Genomic DNA, 16,774 nt, shown 5'->3' with positions numbered 1-16,774 from the left:
GCGTTGCCATCTAAAAACACATAGTTGTTTCATTTATATGTTGCTTAGAATTTGTACCAACTTGTGAAATGAAGTAAAACTGACCATTGAATGTAACACAGAGTAAAGTTCTCTAAATTTTTAGCCTCAAAACCGCTTACCTTTTTTTTTTTTTTTTTTTTTGGTAGAACTGGGGATCGAACTCAGGCCCTTGTGCTTGCCAGGCAAGCACTTATTCTACTGAGCTATCTCCCCAGCCCCAAGAAATTGGTTTTAAAAACAAGGAGTCTTTGGTGATTATTCAACAGACAATTAAGAAAGCTAAAGCCGCTTTTTTGATAAATCCAACCGCAGCACAGCCACATTTGTGAGGAAAGGTGTGACAAGCCAGATGGGCAGTAGTGCCCAAGACAGACTTAGGAGGCAAATCATCCTCCTGCATCTGAAGTGTCCTCAGCCTTGCTCCATGTGGTAACACCCAGCTCTGAAGGAAGCAAATACTGACAAAATGGCCAGGAAACTGGCTAAGCCAGAGCTATCCACCAAGGGCCAGACTTCTCCTTGGAAGAGACGAGCTCACCTCCCTGGAGATTCCAATCAAGAGGCTATCTTGCTTCTTCACGAAGATGAGGAACCCAGTAATGACTGAAGGTTAGAGTTGCTTTAATTCCCTTTTAAGTCTCTGCAAAATGAAAAAAGAAAGCTTAACTCTGCCAAGAAAGAGCTAGCTGCACTTTAATGACTTCTAGAGACGTGGAGTAAAAAATGTTTTCAACTTGCCTCCAAGTTTTCAACATCAGGTCATGGAATGAAGTTGGTCAAATTGACTCAGTGGGGAAGTGTAATGACATGGCACTTAAAAAAAAAAACCAATCAAGTAGCAGGTTTGATTCTACTTCCAGCTGAAGGGGAAGCCATGTCTGTGTTGCGTGTGCCAGCACAACAGGAGGCATGCAGTGGAGTTGTGTGCTCGGCTTCTGGTCTGAAGCACATGCCCCGGGTTCAGAATCGAGCTTGCTGTTGCCCCTCACTCTTGGCGGCTCATCTCTCCTTCTTAGCTCCTGTGTTCCCAGACTAGAAAGGGGAGGGGGGGGTTCTAGCAACAGAAACCAGAACTTCAGTGTCTCCTGTTGGTGCCATTATCCTCGCTGGCCCAGGAGGGGAGAGGACATGAAGGGAATTCAGGGTTCTAACCGGGAAAAGGGGAACAGCTCTGGGCTTAGCTGGGAAAATTTCCTTTCAGCCTCCAGGTACAACTGGACTCAATGAGCTTCAGTCTTCAAAAGAAGCGATGTATTTGCTGAGAATTTTGCTGGTGACTCAGTTCTGTTCTAGATTTGGTCTTTTTGAAAATAAATTTTTCCCTATAGTAGAAAAAGACTTTGTGGCATTGATTATATTTATAAAACATGTATTTTTATTAAGTTTCTAAAATTTTTGTTTTCTGGGATCCTTTTTCTTCATTTAAGTTTGATTTTATCATATGGTTACTGTTGCCCCACACACTTCCCCTGATGACTATGATTCTTCATCTTTCTTCCTTGTGAAGTAGATATTTTTGGTTCCTGCTAGGAGGAAAGTCAAATCTCGGAAGTGGGCTCACCTGCTTTGTCACACTTAACACTTCCGCCTTTCACAGGTGAGACATTTTTCCCAGAATGCCAACTGCCTGCACGTCAGAACTGCCTGTGAGGACAGGTCTTTTGGTCCAGCACACAATGAGAAGGTTAAAAGTTCACATGGTGGCTAATGTGTGTTTTGTTAGATTTAGGCCTTGGTTTCTGTCAGGGATTGACTGTGCTACTGTTACAGGGCAAATAATCACAGAAGTCAGAAGAAAAACAAATGTTCCAGGGAGAATTTGATATTCAAGAGAAAAGTGCTCTTTCAGCAAGAGGGGCAAGGACCACAACTATTTTTATGAGGGATGAGGGGGAAACAATCTCAAAAGACAGCTTTAGAACTGTTTAAAGACAAGGGCAAACTCTCCAAAACAAGCAGAAGAATGCATCCGCTGCAGTGAGACTTTCATCCCCGTCTGATGTTTTCAAGCTGACATGGACTTGCTGGGAGGGCCATGCTCTTCAGGGAAACCTCAGGCTTGTTGCCTGAGGACTGGAATGCAGGAGCTGAAGTGGCAGAGCCTTACTGGGAAAGGATGAAGCCACACATTGAAGCAGGCTTCTGTTCCTCAACTGAGAGGGCTTCTGGAACAGACCTTCCTAGATGCCACGCGGGAGCCTTTCCCGTGCGTGCTTGCTCATTAGCACCTGAATGAGGCCACAGCTCCTATTTCAGTTTTCTGGGGACCAGTTTGCTGTTCAGTCTGTGGCCACAGACCTCAATTCTAATGGCCACCATCAGTGCTGCGCCTGTATGTAGTGTATCATAGCCAGAGAATCCGGATGACATGATGTGTGATTAGTTAGGAGAAAGCCAGGTGAAGGGTGTTTTATCTACTCTTTCTACCTTTTTTTTTCCCCTGTAGGAGTTTCTTTCTTTCTTTCTTTCTTTCTTTCTTTCTTTCTTTCTTTCTTTCTTTCTTTCTTTTGTGGAACCAGGGATTGAACTCAGGGCCTTGCCCTTGCCAAGGAAGCGCTTATTCCACTGAGCCATCTTCCAGCCCCTCTTTTTAAATTTTAACACATTGTCTTAGTACTTTCTCTCATTGCTGAGACAAAAAAATCCAAGATCACTCACAAGTTGAGGGAGAAAAGGTTTATTTAGCTCACCATTTGCAGAGGTTTCAGTCCATAATCAATGAGGCCCACAGTGGGGGTAGGGGGGCAGGTATGGTAGAAGGGGCATTGCAGAGAAACAGAAACAGGGTGCAGAAGGGAGCAAAATCAAGCAGGGGAGGGAGGAAGCAGACAGACCCCTTCCCTCCCTTACAGTGTATGCAGGCTACCCGCCCTAGGTCAGGCCCAGCACTCACACCCTTAATCCCAGCACTGGCTCATGAATCAGTCACAAACCCTAGCTTCAGCCACCTCTGAGAAGCCTGCCCCTCATGAACACATGAGGCTCTGGAGGTACATCTAGACAAACTATAACACATACATTTATCCAACTGCTCCATAATGTATGCCTGTGTTGTGAAAAACAATAAATCAAATGCAGCCTGGAATGATTCTCCCCTATTTGTCTCATACACTGAAAGCTGACTCTCCCTGTAGGAATCCGCTCTTCTCGGTTTCTTAGAAATTCTTGTATGGCTTTTTCCCACATTGCTATGATTCAATAATGGTTTGTGCTACTGTTTGTGCTAGTGAAACTCACATTGATTCTTAATTCCTCAGCTTAGCAACACTGGGACAAGGAAGGAAGGGAGGTATTTAGATCATGGGGCCACGGTTCTCATGAATAGGCTAATACTGTTTCCCAGGAGTTATTTGTTGCTCTTGCCTAACTGGGTTAATTCCAAGAACAGGGCATTGTAAAGCAAGGTTACCACTTGGCACCATTTCTCCTGCACACATCAGGCTTGTCCACCATGCACGGACCAGCACGAGGCCCTCATCAGAAGGCAAGAAGGTGCCGGCACCATGCCCTTGCATGTTCTTACTTCCACAACTGTAAGCTGAATAAATCTCTTTATTTGACTAATTTCCCAGTCTTGGGTATTCTGTTACTGCCACATCTAATAGACTAAGACACAAGTATGTAAGAAATGTGCATATACAGACAGACAGCTGTCATGAGATCTCACATATACCATCTTAGTAAGTCAAATTCACAGAATAAAGGAGAATGACAGTTAGCAGAGACTAGGAAAAGGCAATAATAATAGGTATTAACAAACTGCCTTTCATAGTTATGTCTTTATAATATGCAATTTTTAAAAAATATGCATCTATCTCATACCATACAAACAGGAACTCATGGCTGTGGGTGATACTCAGCTTACCTAGCATGTGGAAGGCCCTGGGTTCCATTCCTAGTGCCATAAACGAAACAGAAACAAAAAAAATTCAAGGAACAAAGTCCCAAAATTAAGAATGAAACTATAAAACCCTTAAAAGAATACACAGATATAAATCTTTATAATTTCAGATTTGACAGAGGAATCCTAGACAAGATTCCAAAAATGCAAGCAACAACAAGGGAACAGGTAAAATAAACTTCTTCAAAATGTAATGCCTGGGTACCAAAGAACACTCTTGAAGAAGTGAAAAAGATAACTCACAGAATAGAAGATGATGTTTGCCAGCCCCTATTTCTGTTGAGTGTCTAGAATGATTCTATGTTGTCTTACATTCCATTTATGTATTTGGCATCCAGTAACTACAGAGCTGAGCTGACAGCTGGAGTTTCCTTCTGTCCTGCAGCTCGGCCTGCCTCGGAATCCTACTTTCCCCTTCAACCTGGCTGACTCAGCCCAGATGTGCCACCACCCAACTTCTAGTGAACTTTCACACTCCAAGCCAGTATTTTTCCAACAAGAAATCATCCCAGGGCCAGGTGCCAGGCAACAAGACCACAACTGTAGCCCACGTGATGGAATTACTCAATTGTTTTTCCAGTTTCTTAATCTGCCTCCCTTTCCCTTCCTGTGGAAGCCTCACCAAAGGCCATTCCTGGCCCTCCCTCATGTCTTGTTCCTCCTGACCACCCCTGTGTCCCCCTGCCACTTCAGGTATCATGGTATGTTTCCTCCTCCATCTGTCAATGGCATTGACCTCTCAGTAAATCCCCTCTATAAATTAAATCCTGCAGGTACAGAATCTATAAAGAATTATTACAACTCAATGACAAAACTACAACTCAATTTAGGGACAATCAAAGAAGCTAAAGATGCATTTCTCCAAGGATGATACGCAGATGGCCAAAATCCACAGGGAAATGATGTTCCACATCCTTAGTCACCAGGGAAATGCAAATCAAAACCACCACATGCAGAAAAGGTGAATGCCGCTAGCGCCACTGAACTGTATACCTAGACATGGCTAAAAGGGTACATCTCACATAATGCATATTTTTACCAAAGTAAAAATACATATGTAAAGGATTATATTAGTCTGTGTTCTCCAAAGACACAGCCAATAGGATTTGTCCATTTGCTGTCTTGCTTAGGTACTATGAGGTATCAAATGGCTCGAATGATATTGTGGCTAAGTGCCATGATGTGTTATTTGCAAGTTGGAGATCCAGGAGCCGAGGGTGAAGTCTGAAGGCCTGAAAACCAGGAATACAGAGGGAGAGGATGATAGCAATTGCTAATTCAACCCTCCTTGACCTTTCCTTCTATGCAAGCCCTCACCACATGGATACGGCTCCATACAATGGGGAGGGCCCTTTCCTTTCCTCACTCTGACGATTCAAATGCTAATCTCTTGTGCAAACCTTCACAGACAAACCAGAAATAAGTTTGAGGAACTCTCTGCATCCAAAGTTGGCTAACCACCATAATCATAGACTGTCAAAATAGAAATAAAACCAAAGAATCACAGCGAGATTCCTCTTCAGTCTACTGGGATGCTAGAATGAAAAGTAATAAACTAATACACACACACACACACACACACACACACGCACATACATGCTCCAAAACCAGAACACAGAGAGTGCTGGAGAGGTGTGAAGAAACTGGAATACTGCTACATGACTGTAAGATGTCACTGAGCAGCTTCTTAAAATATTAAATCCAGAGTTTGCAGTTGACAGAGCAGCTCCACAGTAGATATATACCTTACCGGAGAGACATGAAACATGCACCTACTCAAAAACATGTGCACAAATATTCCTAGCAGCAGGATCCAAAGTAGCCAAAAGCAGAAACGATGTAATGGCCACCAACCCAAAGTGGGTGAAGAAATGCGGTATATCCATCTACTAGGCCATTATTGCACAATGAAAAGAAACTAGGCACAAATACATTCTTCAACATGGGTGACCCTCGAAAACTTTATACTAAGTTTAAAAAGCCGGTCACAAAAGGCCCCCGATGTTTGGTTCCATCTACACAGCATGTCTGGAACAGGTAACTATGTAGCACCTGAGAGATCTGAGGTTGCCTCAAGCTGGGGACACCTGGAAGTTGGGGGCAACACTGAGGGTACAGGTACTTGAGGATGAGGAAAAGTTCTAAAACTGACGAGGGTGGCGGTTGCTCTACTCTGAATATACAAAAAAACTGCTGAGTCATGCACTTTGGGCGTTGTACAGGATGTGAATTATATCTCATTGCCTAGAAGTGCAGGTCCCTACGTGTGACGGATGCCGTGGCCCAGCTTTCCTGTTACCTGCAGCACTCCAAGCGCCACCGCATGGTGCGCAGTTGTCGCCGTCCATCGCGTCCGCAGCGCTCCCGACGGTGCTCCGCTTATGCGCCGTGACTCCACGCGCAGCGCAGCACTCACCGTGTGCGGGTTATGTTCGACCAGTGGGTGTTCCAACCCCGCATTTACCTAATTCGTCATCATTTAACTCCCGGCCCTTCTCCATATTGAAATGAACTATACATGAAAGAAATGTGGCCCTCTCGAGGCCAGCGACTCCCCACAGCAGGCTGCTGCGAGGTGATTTAAAACAGGAGTTTCGGACACATGTAACAAGTCAGGCGATTAGTGGATCGCGTGGGCAGGTGCGGAGGGCAGCGCTCGAAGGTCATTCCTCATCCAAACATCTGCTGAAAAGCACAGTTTATTCTACTGCGAACTGAATCTTTTGATTGACCTCATAAAAAGAATTTCTGCAAATCAATAAGGAAAAGACCTATTGACAAAGGCTTACAGTACCCAGAGGCAAAACGTTAAAGTAGGATTTAAATATGAAAAAGTGCCCATCTTCTGAGACGGTAGTTAAGACCACCCCCAAACTTCCACACAGTCGCCCCCGTCCGAAAGGCAAATGTTAGAAAGCTGAAGTGTAGGGCAGGTTGTCGGAGGCTGCAGGACGTAAGAACTCCAGCATTCGGGTGCAGTGGCTCCCGAAGGAGACCAGCCCGCCCGCGCCACCCGTGCCACGGCCCCCATAGCCCGGAGCACAGCAATCCTCCTTCCACGAGCCCTGCTGTAAATGCATTTTTCTCTTTTCGGAGTCTTTTCCCCTCCCTTTTCTAATCTCCTTTTTCACTGCCTCAAGTGAAGTCAATAAAGGGGTAATAAGTCCCATAAATTCGATGGAATTAATTTCTTTTTGACTCTAGGAATTGACAGTTCAAAAAAAAAAAACCCTAGATGTCTTAATTATTAAAGAGAAACCTTAAAAGTTTCTTCCATGAAGGTTCGCAGCTGTAAAAGTAATAAATGAAGCGCTCAAAATACTCCGACATTGTGGTTCAGGTTAAAAAACCTGTTCAACCAAAGCTGGCGCTGAGAGCCCAATCAGCAGCATAGGCGCGACCTGAGCGCCCCCTGCTGGCTAGAGGCAGAACAATTGGAGGTAGAAAGTATTACCCTCTTTCTGGCTGTTTATATTGCTTTTCCTCTCCCGCTTCCATCTCTTCCTCTCATCTGATAAACTTGCCAACCACTTCTCAGGAAAGATCAACATACAATAATATTCTTTTTTTAAAATTTTATGTATTTGGTACAGGGTCTCACTCCGCAGTTCAGACTCGTGGTGATCCTCCTGCTTTCATCCTCCCCAGCGTTGGGATTACAGGCGTACACCACCACTGCCAAACTCTGTCACCAGCTCAACGTGCGGGGGGGGGGAGGGAGGAGGGGGGGGGGGGGGGGGCCCCGAGGGGCTGGAGAGGGTCCGGCCCACGCTGCTCAAGATCTTCACTCTTGAAAGGATCTAATGCCTGTGTGTGTTTGTGGGGGGGGGGGGGGGGGGTGGTGGAATATGTTACTCCTTTGTGCCTGTTGCGTCCTTGTGCCAGCCCCGCCCACTCACCTTGTGGCCACATCACACCCAGGCCCTCCCCCCCCTGCCTCACGGAGCCAGCTCACCCAGGTTTAGTTGATCCCTACTCTTTCCCTAATCCAGGGTTTCTTAAAGAGGCCTGTGGAAAATTTATATACTATTCACCTGGCTGTTTGCTAAAAATGCAGATTCCCAGGTTCACTGAGACCATTGGAATTTTGTGTCCTGCATATATAACAAGACTCCTAGTGAATTCTTGCGCACGTGCGCGCACACACACACACACACACACACACATGTGGGTGTGCTACACTACATAAAAATCGCCCTTTTAAAAAAAATTAAGCTTGGGCCGGCCAAATAGCTCAGCGGATTAAATCACCTGCAAGCAGGCACAGGAGCCTGGGGTTCTATCCCAGGGCCTGCCATGCCAGTCCCGCCTCTGGGGCACCCTGAGATGGCAATTGAGACTGGGCAAGGTGGCACATGCCTGTAATCCCAGCACTTGGGAGGCTGTAAACAGGAGAAGCACTAGAATCCAATCTAGCAGTGAGACCCTGAACACCCTGTAGGCCCTTCCCTAAAATACAAAAAAAAAAAAAAAAAAACCTATTGGTACATTTTAGATATTTAAAATCATCATATTCATCATGGAGAATTTGTATCCATGTTATATATATTTTTATTTTTTAAATATATCCTGCCTCAGGTTTATTTGTACAAAGAGCATAGGACACCAGCCCCCACAGGTGGCACCGCAGGGGTCACACCAGTCCTTCTGTTTTTATATCAGCAGATAAGAGGCTTTTACTGTGGAGCCTTCATGGGGGCCTGGGCACCTTTGGGAACCCTGGCCAGAGCAGAAGCTGGAGCCTGGGCCTTTGGCTGGCAAGGCCTGCGACCCTCGGAAGTGCAGGCACGGATACGCTTCCCAAGTTTGGGGTGGGCAATACAGGCAAGTCGAGTGATCATCGTTTAGGATGACCTTGGGCTTGACGAGGGCCTCAATAGCCTCAGCATGTGCGTTCATGGCCTTGGCATTGTTTGCTTGCATCTTCTTGAAGCCCTTCCTGTGCTTCTTGGGAAAACACATGTTCCTAAGGAACTCGGGATCCACCCCCTTCAGAGGTCGTATCTTTGCGACTGAGGTTTCTTGATGCCATTTCTGTGCCATTTTTGGGACTGGTTGTGCATGCTGTGGTTCTTGGACTTGGCCATAACTGCACTGTAAACTGCAGCTGCCCACAATGTTACATTTTGTTTTGTTTTGTTTTTTCATTTTAGGACAGGGTGTACAGGGTCTCACTGAGTAGATCAGACCTATAGAGATCCTCCTGTTTACAGCCTCCCAAGTGCTGGGATTACAGGTGCGCACCACCACGCCCAGTCTCAATTGCTGTCTCAGCGCGCCCCAGGGGCGAGGCTGGCACTGCAGGCCCGGGGATCGAACTCCAGGCCCCAGTTTCTGTCTAAACAGGCACTTTAATCCGCTGGGCTATTTGGCTGGCCCTCTGATTCCCCTTTTTCCCCATTCCTCCCTCCTCCCATCAGTCCATCCTCCCTGCCCTATTTACATAGTTTGGAATCATGTAAAAAGTACAGAAAACCCATGCTGGTTGTCGAAGTATTCAGTACGTTGTCCAAAGTATGTGCTGTCCCTTCCTATAAGCGGACTATTTGTCAGCTTTCCTATTGCTGACTCCAAATACTCAACACCCACAATTTAAAGGAGTAAAGCTTTAATTTGGCCTGTGTCTTAGGGGAAGCGGGCTCTAAGCCAGGCACGTCATGTCAGAATGGTGCTCAGTTCACCCCTGCTGGAAGGCAGCGCAGGGAACAGTTCCACAGAGCAGAAAGGGAACCAGACGCAGAGCCCAGGCTGTGACTCCAGAGCTCTGAAGTACGCTTACTAATTCCCTGGGCGTTCCCAAAACAACCAAGTTGGCAGTTAAGCTTCACTTTCACAAGGACTGGTGACATTTCCCTTCTTCGTCAGTGGCAGGCTGGGCCACACGACCGGCTTTGGCCAGTGGCAGGAGAAGCAGCACAGTACCACCAGGTTGCCACAGGAGCTCTGGCACAGTTGGGCCATGCTCTTTCCCTTCGGCCAGAGCTGCTGGCAGCCCACAGAGGTGCTGCTTCCTCCGCCCGGGCTCAGAACAGAGATCTGTGCACAGTGGACCTGGCTGAACAAAACGACATGCAGTGGACAGGAGAGAGAAGGCTGCGGTGTCGCTGTGACTTGGAAAGCCCTTTGTTACCTCACTCTGACTTGGCCTGGGCTGGCAGATTCAAGGTTGCTCACAACTGCCTTTTGTCCCTGCCATTACTGCCTACCACTTGTTACTCCAACTCTGAACTGTTTGCTTCTCCCCACGCAAATGTCTTCAACTCTGTACTTATCTTACATGTGTCTATTTCTCTGTTATAATCCATATGTGAAGGACAATGGTTTTTCCAATTATGGCCCCAAGTTACCTTATATTTTTATATTTAGGAAAATGTACTTCCCCATTTATGATTAAGTCCACAAAACTTAATTCCAATTTCAAAACCGACTTCCCAAATTACAGCAGCAAAACGCTGCCCTTACAAACCCTTGCAGTAAATGGATTCCCATCTATCTCAGTGAGGAGCAGCTGCCCTCTTTTCTGCAACCTTCTGCTTGTATTAACCCCATGCCCTCTGACACACAATCCACATGTGGCAATGCCATTGGATTAAGAGATGCCCAGCGGACTGGCAAAGCACTTGCCTGCGTGTGTGTGTGTGTGTGTGTGTGTGTGTATCGCAGGGGCACGCAGGTTGTCCCTTCCGTGTTCCGGGCTGCACCCCACTCTGCGTCCCAGCTGCCTAGAGCTAAGCAGCTCTGCTCTGCCCTGATCTTCCTGCCTTGGAGTCAGCCGACTCTGGACCAACCCCCAACCATGAGCCAAATTAAACCTTTCCTCCTTTACGCAGCGCGTATCAGGTATTGCATCCAGCAGTTGGAAAGCTAACCAACACTGTACATTGCTTCAGGTTTTACAGAATCAGATTTCAAAAAGGAAAGCATTATTTTTGAATTACTAATCAATATTATACTGTGTGACATGTTACTACACACCTGAAATGGAAGATACAGGTAGTCTACATATTAAAGACATGAAGTCACTTCCTATCTGCCACTTGTGCCACAGAAATGTATTTTTATGTAACCTTTTCATTTTCTCAAACTGTAGGGAAAAAAAGAACTTTTCAACATTGTTGGTGGGAATATAAACTAGTACAACTACTATGAAAATTAGTGGAGATTCCTCAAAAAACTAGAAACTGCAGTTAACCCAGATATTCCCTTTCTAGGCATCTTCCTGGAAGAGTAAGACACTGTCTTGTAGTGCTACACGCATCCCCGGGTGCACAGCAGCCCAACTGGTAACCGCTAAGCCTTGGAAGCAGCCTTTATGTCCATCAACAGATGAACGGATGAAGAAAAGACGCTGTCTACATACAAAGGAGTACCACTCTGCCACGAAGAAAGACGAGCCATTCTAGGAACGCACACACCATGAGGCAGTGTGTTAAGTGAAATAAATCAGACACATAAGCTTAATTACGACGTTTTAGTTACTTTTTTCATTGCTGAGACAAAAATATCTGACACCCAAAGTTAAAGCAGGAAAGGTTTATTTAGCCTACAGTTTGTAGAAGTTTCAGTTCATATTCAGCTGGCTCCACAGTTCATGGCAGCAGACAGAAAAAAGCAATGAGGGGAAAAAAATGACCAAGCTCTTTCTGCCCCTTATGTTGTATCCAGTGCAGCAGCACTAAGGCGGTGCCAGTCCAGTCAGTGGACTGGTGCAGCAGTCACCTGCCGACTGGAGACCTGCTGTGGATTCCAATCTCCTGCCCAGGCACAGTGCATGATGGGAAAGAAAGAGCAAGAGATGAAAACAGGGGGGTGCGTAGCAGGGATCTGGGACAGCCAGTTGCTCTAGGCACAAAAGACCGTGAGCCACCCAGAGCAGGGTATTTATTCATTACATCTGAGACAAAGACAATGAATGAAGTGGGTGTTCCTGGTGGGCTAGGGCTAAGAACAAGGAAGCATTACTGCAAGGACAAGGACAAGGACAAGACGGGGTAATAAGGAAACTAGTTTCCGCACGTGCCTTATCTATCCCCTTCAGTAGGTCTTACAGTGCCCTCTGAGTGACACAGCAGTCATTAGCTTAATTATGACCGCAGCTGTGAGCAGACAAGAGTGGGGAAGTTCTGCACTTCTGTATGGCCGAAAGACAGGGTAAGGACAGCTGTGGGTATCTCCTAGACACAACTTATAATTCATGGCACCCAACACTCACCCTGAATCCCAGCAGTGCACTAGGAATGCATCACACACTGTAGACTCAGCGCATAAGGCCTCGGGGGGACATCTAGCCATAACAGCACGGTTTCGCTTATATGATAAACCCAAATTATAAAGAGCAAAGTAAAAGAGCCATGGATCTTCATCAAAAGAGATGGGGGAGGGCAATGGGTATGAAAAAATGAATTATACGTACCAACTCCATAGAAGGAATGTAAACATTATATACTGCAAACATGCACTAAACTTGGAAAGAAACATTTATTCTACTACAACCTCAAATGATCCAAAATAGCATCAAAGTTTCCTGACTTTTTGTCATCATTTTCTAAACTACTTTCTGCACAGGTAATACTCAAAAATCATGCAAGGGCTCAGTGAGCAAATATACATATGTTAATAAAACTGTAAACTGGACTTCGACCTTTGCATCATCATCTTCCTTAAAAAGCTCCTTATGGGCAGTTGCAGACGGTTTGCTGAGCCTGTTAGTGCTCCGCGTCGAGACTAACACCATGTCCCGCTATCTGCGCCCCCCTAACACAACTCTGTCTGTCAGGAATGTGGCCGAAGACACTATGTCTGAAGATTTATGGCATGAATGTGGCCACTATGGTCCAATAGTTGATGTCTATGTTCCACTTGATTTCTACACGCGATGTCCAAGAGGATTTGCTTATGTTCAATTTGAGGATGTTCGTGATGCTGAAGATGCTTTACAGAATTTGGACAGAAAATGGATTTGTGGACGTCAGATCGAAATACAGTTTGCACAGGGGGATCAGAAGACATCAAATCAAATGAAAGCCAAGGAAGGAAGAAATGTGTACAGTTCTTCATGTTATGATGACTATGACAGATATAGGCAGACATTCTAGGAGCTGGAGCTATGAAAGGAGGCGATCAATAAGTCAGTCTTATGATTACAACTATAGAAGGTCTTATAGTCCTAGAAACAGTAGACCAACTAGAAGACCATGATGTAGCAGAAGCCATTCCAACAATGATAGATTCAAACACCGAAATCCATCTTTTTCAAGATCTAAATCCAATTCAAGATCATGGTCCAAGTCCCAGCCCAAGAAAGAAATGAAGGCTAAATCACGTTCTAGGTCTGCATCTCACACCAAAACTAGAGGCACCTCTAAAACAGATTCCAAAATACATTATAAGTCTGGCTCAAGATATGAAAAGGAATCAAGGAAAAAAGAACCACCTAGATCCACCTAGATCTTAGTCAAGATCACAGTCTAGGTCTAGGTCAAAATCTAGATCAAGGTCTTGGACTAGTCCTAAGTCCAGTGGCCACTGATAGTATAAACCATGATAATTTTTAGGCATGTATCATTTATTCATAGTTTGGTATACTTAAGTTATCAGCATTACAATGTTGCAATGATGCATAAAAAAACATTTGTTAGTTTCCTTGTACGAGGCAATGGTTATAATTAAAATGATATGCTGTTGAGAAGACACTTAAGAGTCCAGTTTGTTTAATGTTATGGGCAGCTACCAATATGTGGTGTCTCTGTATATTTTTGTAAAGATTCTCATTTTTTATGCATAAAGTATTTGATGAAAAGATGTTGACCATAATTTGTAACACTGCCTTATCAAACTTTCATACCCATATTCGGTAGAACTGTTAACCTAGAAATGTAGCCTGCTAATAAGATAGAATGATACAGAAGTGAGGTTGTAGCCAGGACTGCTCAGAAACATTTAGGTTCAGGGTGGACCTTTATGTTCTTCAAGGTGGGTAGGCTCAGATAATAGCTTATTTATAATGTAGTGTGGAGTAGTTCTTTTGTTAACCCCCACTGTCTTAGGCAGTGATGCTTTTTTTTTTTTTTTTTTTTTCTGCAAATCTTTATTCCGGAGGGGCTTAGTCCTTCTTGGCAGCTGCCTGTGCCTTCTCCCCAGCCCCGTGAAGTTTCAGACTCCCACTCCCTGTCCTTTCTAGAAAAAAAAATGGAATAATTTTTTTTTTTTTTTTTTTTTTTTTTTCCCCTGATTTCTGTATTTGGAACAAAAACACATCAGAAAAGCTCCCCTTAAAATTTGAGCAAGTCAGTGATAGCTGACCAGAAATAATTTTAAGGAGAAAAAAATGTTCTTAGTAGTTACTCGAAAATGTAAGGAGCAGTGTTGACATTGTTACTTAGTTTTCTTACCGCTGTTAGAAGTAAACTGTTTTCAATGTAGGTTTTGTTTGTGTGCGTGTATAGGGTAAAGGAACTGACTTCTGATGCTTACAGCACTGGGTGCGTGCACTTGTATCAGAATTTGCCTACTTGTTTATGAGGGAGGCTTGCTGTTCACATCTCAGTTCATTTACTGTGAGGCAAGCTGAAATATTCAGAACTCCCATTCTAGGAAGTTCTGTGGTGCCATGAAATTTTAAATAGTTTTGGAAAAGCTCAGTTTAAGGAAGAGCCACATCTCTTAAGTTTATCATTGTAGTACCTGACTAAAAGTGAGGAATTAATACCTTCAACTATTATAATTTTTTCTACTATCTCTAAAAGATCGTTTTGGAGACAGTAAAAAATAATATGAAATGTCCAGTCCCATTTCAGAATAAAAGCTAGCATCTTTTAAAATCTCAGAATGCTTGCTTATGGATACAAGAAAGAAATACTGTAGGGAAACGATTCCTTTTAGAGAACTTTTTCAGTTTTGCTTTTAGAAGTCTAGGCCTTGCCTGTAAAGAACAAAAAGATGGTTTTTAAATACTGTTTGTAATGTATTTAAAGGATTGATTCTAAAACCTCTGTGTATTTGATAGTATTTCTAACTTTCATTTCTTTACTGTTTGCAGTTAATGTTCATGTTCTGCAATGCAATCATTTATATGCACGTTTCTTTAATTTTTTTAGATTTTCCTGGATGTATAGTTTAAACAACAAAAGTCTATTTAAAACTGTAGCAGTAGTTTGCAGTTCTAGCAAAGAGGAAAGTTGTGGGGTTGAACTTCGTATTTTCTTTCTTATAGAAGCTTCTAAAAAGGTATTTTTATATGTTCTTTTTAACAAATATTGTGTACAACCTTTAAGACATCAATGTTTGGATCAAAACAAGACCCAGCTTATTTTCTGCTTGCTGTAAAATTAAGCAAACATGCTATAATAAAAACAAAATGAAGGAAATTAAAAAAAAAAAAAAAGCCCTTTATGGGGGCCAGGGAGATGGCTCAGTAGAATATGCGCTTGCCTGGCAAGCACAAGGCCTGAGTTCAATCCCTGGTTCCGCCAAAAAAATAGCCCTTTATGCATATGGCATATTACATATTTTATGCCCTGCTAAAGCACATTTACAAGAACATGTACCCATGGAACCAGCTTTTCTGCATGAAGCCCCCGCTGACTTCGTGGAGTAACAGCACTGAGCAGGACTAAATTGGGAGACACCATGCAGGTGTGCTGAGGCTGTCCATATAAACAGTGCTAAGAAAACAATTATCTGAGTTGAAAGCTCAGGTAACAAGACACACAGATACACCCATGATACGAATGCTTGGCTTGTCAACATTACCCAAGGTTATACCAACATGGAATTTTAAGGGTTTGTCATCTGCATTCTGAATGAGATAAAGTTGATCTAACAGGTGTTCGTTTTAACAAAAACATGCTAAGTATGGTGACATGCTTTCATGAGTGTGTATGCGTGTGGCACTGGGGACTGAACTGGGATACACTGAAGGCTTTGTATCCTTGGCCCTTAAAAAAAAACTGTTTTGAAACAGGGTCTCATTAAGTTCCCCAGTCAAGAGGCAAACTTGAATCCTCCTGCCTCAGCCTCCCAGAGTGCTGGAATTACAAGCATGTAACAGCATGCCCAGTTTGACTATTTTTGACTGCACAATTTGCTTGTTAAAGCTCTTCCTTGATTGTTATGTAAATAGTAGATGCGTATTTTTGGTTCCCTTAGCTTTGGGAATGACATGGGTCTGTGTGGCTTAATAAAATTGTTTCTCCTTAGTACCAGTTTAAATTTTCTTGTAAGCTTTTGCTTTTTGATAATAACAATTGATTTTTGTCCCACAGATGGAAACGCTGGGCCAATGGTGCAAGCTAGACTAACTTGGCCTTCATTTCCTATATGACAGTCTGTGGAAAGCCCACTCCGGAGGAACATGGCTTCAAGGACTCCCGCGGCCTAATCCAGAGGCTCAAGATTGACTGCTGGCCCATTTTTTCCTTTATAGAAGCCCACAGGTCTAATATAAGGACATCAGATGGAGAAAGTAAAACACAAATTCTGGGCAGGCACGGTGGCACGTCTGTCCTCCCAGCACTCGGGCGATGGAGGCAGGAAGACCACCACGAGTTTGAGGCCAACCTGGGACCATGAGTTCAAGGCCAGCCTGAACTACAGGAGACAAATTCTGTTAGTGGTTTCAAAGAGTATATTAGGGCAGTCATGTAGTTCACAGTGTCAACTGTGACACTCTGTAGATGATGTTATTACACCAGAGCAACAGAGGACACAGGTGTGAACTGAAACTGTCCTCAGCAAACAGTAACAGGGGCACACAGTCACCTTAGTTAGACCACAAGATATTCTATTATGAAGTGATGCTCAATGAGCTAGTTTTAAATTTTCATCCTTAAAACCTAAAGATTAGGGTTGATA

The 16,774-nt window shown here is 44.0% G+C and overlaps 1 pseudogene; it reads left to right on the top strand.

Moving 5' to 3' along the window:
- Positions 1 to 12,654: 12,654 nt before the first annotated feature.
- On the top strand, positions 12,655 to 13,950 carry LOC101589345 (annotated as a pseudogene).
- Positions 13,951 to 16,774: the final 2,824 nt, after the last annotated feature.

This window comes from Octodon degus, unplaced genomic scaffold, assembly GCF_000260255.1.
Source record: "Octodon degus isolate 3935 unplaced genomic scaffold, OctDeg1.0 scaffold00014, whole genome shotgun sequence".
Classification (NCBI taxonomy): Eukaryota; Metazoa; Chordata; class Mammalia; order Rodentia; family Octodontidae; genus Octodon; species Octodon degus.
The sequence above is the reverse complement of the archived record's forward strand: the minus strand, read 5'-3'. Positions and strand labels throughout refer to the sequence as shown.